Here is a 5,845-nt window from a genome sequence, read left to right as displayed (position 1 = left end):
GCTTCGGGGGCTAGCTGGGCGGGCGCCAACTAAGTTAGCCAAGTTGCAGATGGGGCCGTCGGCTTTGTGCGTGGCGAACAGCACACAGGAACTGTCCAGTGTCCGCCTGGCACGGGCTTCCTCGCTAAGAGGGGCACCGCGGTAGGCAGCAGTAATTTGGTGTAAATGCTGCATTACCTTTTAGATCATAGAGAACTGGCGGCTGCTTTCAAGCAAATCCTTGACACGTCTGTGTGTGTGTGTGTGTGTGTGTGTGTGTGTGTGTGTGTCTCCTTGCTGGAACTGGGAGAGACATAACAGTTTAACATACTCATTCTTTAAGAAACGTTTGCCTTCTGTTTTCAATCAACTAAGCTGGCAGCTAGAGATACAAGTTTATTTGAGAATACCCTCTGGGTACCAAGCATGCTTGGATTGTTTTAGCAAATTAAAAATGAGCAAAATGCTTTTACCTTCTCAGCAGTAGACTCCTTAAGAGACCTCCTGTTTTGTGTGTATGTGTGTTTTTTAGAGAAACATCTTCTGTGTTTATCTCAAATGTGTTTTTAATGTGGAAAAGGAGAAAATAAGGGATTTTTAAAAGGCTGAGGCTGATGCCCTAGCCTGATTCATTAAATCCGATTTTGCATCAAGGAATTTTACCTGCATATGTGGGAAATCTGTGGCAACTAATAGCTAACCTACTTGGTGAATGTGAAATAGTAGTGGATCAATTTGTCTCCTGGATAATGGGCAATGTGTCGGTGTATCCCTGGTGTTTATTTTTGTGTGGCATTTGGCTTACCATGAGGGGCTGGTGTGCAGGAGACCGCACACTGGCGGCCACGATTTGGCTCAGGAGTCCTGCTGCTGCTTGACTGCAAAGAGTTGTTAGCGACTGTTCTGATGACAGTAGGTTTCATGTTTACTGATGAGGCTGCAAAGGTGACCACTGAATTTTAAAACTTTGCATCACGGAGAAAACTTCATTGGTTTAGGCACTATGTTGATAAAAAAAAAAAGTCGCTAGGCAAACATAGCATACATTTGCTGGGAAGAAATGTTGAAATGAATTAAGCGTGAATGCGAGTTGGCAAAAACTCTCCCACCACAGTGTTCAAAATGACTGCAGTGATTTTGCTGTATTAATTATGCCTGAAGCACAATATAAAGTTCTCCAACACACACTAGAGGTCTCTCTTCTAGCTGTAAGATGTTCTTGTTTGTAATTCTTTGCCAGGGCTTGCGTAGTAGGGGTGCTTGGTGATAGCTCTGTTCATCCTTATTTAAGTAATAGTGATTTACTGACCACCCACATTACTCTGATGTGAGGTATTTATTTCAGAGAATATTCAGTAATTATGGTACGACTTATACTACCTAAGTACTAGGAAAGTAAATGCATTAGGACTTCTACTAGATGATGATGAAAATGTATTATTCCATTTGTTGAATAGCATTGTGGACCTTTCGGCATACAATTATTTATCCAAAGCAATTTGTTCTTAAATGTAAAAGTAATTAGCGAAAGATGTATTGTATCCAAGAACTTTCTGAAAATTAAACTTCCATGTAGCTCTAGGTTTAGCAATAAGTTACTTGCACAAATGCTTTCTTGTCTACACATTTCAAAATCAGAATGATTGTTTCCTCATTCTGAAATGTGATGTTTTCTGCTAAGATCTTTTCCATTTACATCACATTTGAGACATCAGAGAATATTTATTTGTGAACCATCAACTCATCAGGCCTTATATTTAGTTGGATCTTAAACTGTATTTCTGAACCTTCTTTGGGATTGCAGTTTACAGTCTCCCAAGCGAGGAGAGCTCTTAGTCTCTCCGTCTTTAGGATGAACCATCTTGGGAATGAAAATGAAAATTTCAGATGCAAGCACGTTTGCTTATTTTAATAGCTTACTGATGCAGAAGTGAGAATTCAATTTTCTTAGGCACTCTGGCTTTTCATTCATAAGAATGTACTAGATGTAAATCATGTTAAGCGTGTTGATGAGTTTGATTTGAGATAACTGTGCAGAAAGCAACACTGAGAGATTATCCTTTAAGAATAACAAGGCAGTATTCATTCAGTTCATTCATTGATTTCAACAGCTATTGTTTTGTGCCTGCTGTATACGCAACCCTGTGCTGGATGCCCAGAGACACGATGGCGAGAAAAAGGCATTCAGAGTCCCCATTTCCCCGAGCTTATGATTCACATAGAGAGACAGATGTTAATCAAACAGTTGAACAACAATTAGAGCTTTGAAGGAAAAGGGACATAATCAGGTCTGTGTCTTAAAAGGATAATTCTGATGTCACTGTGGGCAGTGAATTGTGGCACCAGGAGTGGGCAAGGCATAGTCTTTGGGAGGCTCTAACCATCATCCAGGCAAGAGAAGACGGAGCCAAGGTTCAGGCAGTGGCAGGGGAAACAGACGGATGGAAGGATTCAAGGTGTTTGTGGAAGATAAAACTTGACAGAATGTAGTAGAAGGATTGGTTTAGCGGTGCACAAAGAGCGAGATGGCAAGCGGATGCCTCGGTTTCTGACATGGTAACTGGAAAGATGCTGGGATTGTGAAGACTGGGTAGGTTGTGTACCTTTCATGTCACTTGCGGTAGCCAGGATGAGGAGCGGTGGTGCAAAGGGGAGCCTCATTCACATCCCATGTATCTGATTTCATGAGGGAAACCTGCGTCACTCCTGACTCCGCCTGTTGGGACAGCCGCGTACGAAGCCTCTGTTGCGGCGGGCACGGATCTCCCTGCTCTGAACCTCGTTATCCAGGGTGCCTTTTCATTTCTCAAGGTGATGTCCCCTTGATCCGACGCCAGCTAAGTTGGAATTCATCATTGGAATAGGCTTATGTTTCACCTTCTGCAAGAAAATCAAGTCTGTGCCTTATAGTGCAAAGAATTAGGTTAAAAATGTCATAAGCATGTATTAAATGATTAGAAAACTCCTTTGACCATTGCTTTGTAAAAGTCCATTTACATACAAAGAAGTGCCAGAAGGATCACAAATCGTTCACTGACAACCTTGAAGGACCTTAACACAGTGACGCATGTTGGGTCTGATTTTGAGTTGACTCCGCTCTGCTTTCTCCCCCTTAGATTTCAGGGCACGTGCCCCCATCCCACGTCCCTAACTTTTGGTCCTGATCCTTGGCTAGCGTTGACCCAATACAACACTTTCATAGTGAAAGGGGACACGATCTGTGGTATTTCTAATACCTTGTCCATTCTTTCCATTCGTTTTTATTTCTCTAAAGCTCCTGGCCTCACATCACACTTCCCAAGCATGTACAACAATCAGGAGGTAACGTTTCGCCCAGTATGGAATTCACCACCAAAATAATGAATAGTTAAGCTGATGAATAGTTAAGTTTAAAGTAATCTTATAATTAGATATTCCGTTTCTCTTTCAACATCAAAACTTACAAGAAAGCAAATTTCAGCAAAAGAAACCTGCCATGAATGCTTAGAATAGCTTTCTTTTCTCCTTTCTGGTGGTTTTCCTTCTGGGACATCCTAGGCTGGAGCTCCTACCTAGAAATTCAGCTTTCATTTACTTCCAGGAAACAATCTGAAAATCACTCTCAGCATAGGAGTTTGATACACAAATGCAGTTGCATGGGATGCTCTTTGCAGAAGGGATTGGGGAGTTCTCATGTGGTTGGTCCTGAGGGCAGGCTCTGCTTGGAAAGACATCTTCATTTCAACCCAAACACCTGGAGATGCATCTCTTCTATAAATATGGGAATGATAATAACTCTCCAACCTGCTTTATAGGATTGTGGAGAGACAAAATATGAGTATGTACAGCAAATGGATGTGGAAATAAGTAGCATCAGGCAAGCCTAAAGGGCACATTTTTCTGAAGGATCTGTCCAAATTCTGGCCCCTTGCTGCAAAGAGCAGAGGGCAGTCTGGACTGCTTCACTAAACCTCCAGAACAACACCGTGAGGCAACCCCACCTTCCAGGGGAAAGAACTAAGGGACAGAAAGATGATGTGACCTGTCTGAGGTCAAAGGTTAAGTCTAGCGGCGCTGCAGGGATTTTAACCCAGCAGGCTGATTACAAACCCCTACTCACCACGTGTCACTCAACTGTCCCACCTACACGTCTAGCCTTCCATCCAGTAGATGCTGTTCGAGCACTTTTCATAGGCACTGGCACAGAGTGCTTTTCTTTTCCGCCATCAGCTTCCGTCCATCCCCCCACCTTCTTCTCCCTGCCCCACCTGCCCTGGTATCCCCCACCAGCACCTGCCCCTGCACCCCACTATTACATGTGAGAGAGAACAAATGAGTATTCTTCACGCCCACCACAATGGGGATTCGTTTCCCAACCGGTGAGAACCAACTACAATTCAGAGCTTGCTGCCGACACCAAGCCTGCTCTTCAGAAGAGCTAAGAACTGAAGAGAATGTTAACTGGATAGATTTCAAATGCTTGCTAGAGGAAGGGATAGCCCTCCCGATCAATCTTTCCAAAGCTTCTGCTGCTACATTACTGAGTGTTGTGTAGCACTTTAACTTTGCTGGAAATCTGTAGCTAATGGAACAGAAAATGTGTGTGAAATGCAAGACCCAGACTCTCTACATGGGGGGGAAAAAATCTATATTGTTTTCATGTTGTCAGTCCTTCTCTCCACCCACTCACTCCCACTCCCCACAACCAAATCTTACTCCTGCTCTTTGTGACCGTATTGTTTCTTAATCTCCCTAAGCTTCAATTTTCTCAACTGTAAATGACACACGAGTAGTCACTAGAAATGGGTTAATAATATAATATATTAGATATTTATAAATGAAATAAGATCATTGTCAATGAGGTAATAAATCCTAGGGTAGTTCTGAGGATGGGATAAGATGTAAAGGAATGCATATATACCTAGTGCATACTAAGCACTCAGAATATATAAATTTAATATCATTAACTAAACAGGGACCACGTTTATTCCACTTTGCTTCCTTAGTTCCGGATATGTGCCTGGCACACAGGCTAAGTGCTCAGTAAGTCATTGTTGGGTACATGAACAGGGAATTTCAGAGTACACAAGAATAAAGCCAGATGGTGATTTCACTTCCCTGTAAGTACTTTTTGCCATTGACACAAGGGTCCAAGTTCTGTCAGGCTCCCTTGCTGTGGATAGTTACGGGCTGATTCTACCAATTAAATCAGCCATTTGGGGAGAGAATAAATTTGATCTGGGGAACTAGGCATTGCTTCAAAGATGTCATCGGTTTACCTTTCGATTATTCACATGATAATCCTGTGCACAGCTGTCATGAGATTTCCAAAATCTGCAGATATTTAGAACTGGCGCTATGAATCGATGAAACCACTAGGTTCTAAACCGATAATGGGAATCTGCGACTTTGCTCATTACATAGCAGAGAAACATCGGAACAGGTCTGATACCCATTCCATCCAGCAGATGGCAGTGGTACACACTCACAAGCAAATTCTTGGACTAGCCTCCGGTCTTTCTCTTCACTTTCTCACCATTGCCCCACCCTCGGTGGCAAAGAAAGTCTGAGCCAACTTGAAAAACCTCCCTTGGCTCTTTCGCAGGAACAACTGAGGCTCCGTGGGGGTGCGTGGAAGAATCCACGCCTTGGAGTCACCCATTTCCCCCTGTGCCTTTGTCCCGGGAGGGGAGAAAGGCAGGCAGGGTGATCTGTTCGAAGCCACTCTTTGCCAGTTTCCCGGGGATCAGGAAAAGGTCTGTGCGCCTGTGCATTTAAGCAAAGCGGTACAAGAAAGTGCTGGCAACCTCTGGCATGTAGGATGCTAGCACATGCTGGGGGTCGAGAGCATCTGGGTTGCTGATTAGTAATCAGGAATACTAATGAA

General features: G+C 43.3%; 1 protein-coding gene across 1 annotated transcript in view; it reads left to right on the top strand.

Annotated features, from left to right (window-relative positions):
* KCTD1 (potassium channel tetramerization domain containing 1) overlaps positions 1-5,845 on the top strand; it is a 182,867-nt gene that overhangs the window by 1,813 nt on the left and 175,209 nt on the right. The window lies entirely within an intron of this gene.

Source organism: Mustela nigripes, chromosome 8 (assembly GCF_022355385.1).
Source record: "Mustela nigripes isolate SB6536 chromosome 8, MUSNIG.SB6536, whole genome shotgun sequence".
Classification (NCBI taxonomy): Eukaryota; Metazoa; Chordata; class Mammalia; order Carnivora; family Mustelidae; genus Mustela; species Mustela nigripes.
The sequence above is the reverse complement of the archived record's forward strand: the minus strand, read 5'-3'. Positions and strand labels throughout refer to the sequence as shown.